This window comes from Halyomorpha halys, unplaced genomic scaffold (assembly GCF_000696795.3).
Source record: "Halyomorpha halys isolate HHAL.00 unplaced genomic scaffold, Hhal_1.1 Scaffold542.1, whole genome shotgun sequence".
NCBI classification, from domain to species: Eukaryota; Metazoa; Arthropoda; class Insecta; order Hemiptera; family Pentatomidae; genus Halyomorpha; species Halyomorpha halys.
The window spans coordinates 354,840-356,023 of record NW_027105041.1 but is presented as its reverse complement, the minus strand read 5'-3'; the positions used below and the strand labels follow the sequence as shown (position 1 = coordinate 356,023).

The 1,184-nt window shown below is 32.3% G+C and overlaps 1 protein-coding gene across 1 annotated transcript in view; it reads left to right on the top strand.

Moving 5' to 3' along the window:
* Window positions 1-1,184, top strand: part of Cp190 (centrosome-associated zinc finger protein CP190) — an 18,462-nt gene that overhangs the window by 11,052 nt on the left and 6,226 nt on the right. The gene's annotated exons all lie outside the window — the stretch shown is intronic.

Below are 1,184 nucleotides of genomic sequence, written 5' to 3'. Positions count from 1 at the left end.
GTTTGGTGTGGTTGGGGACAGTGGCAAGAATGGAAGGATTGTCGAAATTAAAAGTATGATTCAGGTTTAACGCGTGTTCTGATAATTTAGATGCAAGTGGATTACGGGAGTTGATGGAAGTTTTGTGGTGGGAAATGCGGTTCTTAAGTTGGTTTTTAGTTTCGCCGATATAGAAGGAATTGCAACATGGGGTTAAACAGGCTATCCAGTAAACCACATTGGAACGGTGTAAGAAAGGAATAGGGTTTTTCAATTTGGAAAAAAGATATGAAATTTTGTTGTGGGACTTCAAGCCAAGACGTAGGGTGGGAATAGTGGATCTTAAGGATTTTTTTATTTTATCAGAAAGAATGGGGATATACGGAAGGGACCTGTACTGTGGTGGAGTGGGTTGAGAAGAGTTGAGGACAGGAGGGATTGGAATAACACGGTTAATGTAAGAATCGAGTAGTTGGCTCAATAAAAATAGTATAATCATTTACTATTTGAGTTTTTTTGACCGCACCCGGACTATATTCCATTCATCTATACACACGGTCAATCAATAATCTTCCAGTATAAACTTTAATTAAATTTTTTTAAAGTTGTTATTTACTAGTTTGAATTCAGATTATAAGAATGGCTCTCAAACAAAGCTTCATTTTTTGGACCAAAATTTGAAACTAGTGAACCATCTTCAAACATTTCCTGATTTTTTATATGGCCGTGGGATCATACAAAACAGTATGCAACATAAAATTGAGCTCAAATCACTTTTTTGGGGTTCCAATTTGTTAAAGTGGTAGAAAAGAGCTTAGCTGTCAACCTTTGATTGAAAGTAGATGAGTTTAACTGAAGTTCAGCGATCTAAACCACCTGATTAAAAAATGGCAATGAAAAAACATTAAAAATTGACTGAATTAGTGATACTAACTACAAAGAAGAGTAATAATTATATATTCCCAAACCAATTCAACTTAACAACTTCAAACCCATATACCCAATAGCTGTCATATTAAGAAAAACAAATAATGAAAACCTGCTTAAAAAATGAGATTTGAAAAAATTAAAATTATCTTTATGGTTTTTTTTTTTTTTAAATAAAATTATTAAAAGGTTATGAAATCTAATGAGAAAAATATCAATAGACGTGTTGTAATAAGAAATTTTCTAATAACAAACTTTCGAAGAAGTTATTGATTTAC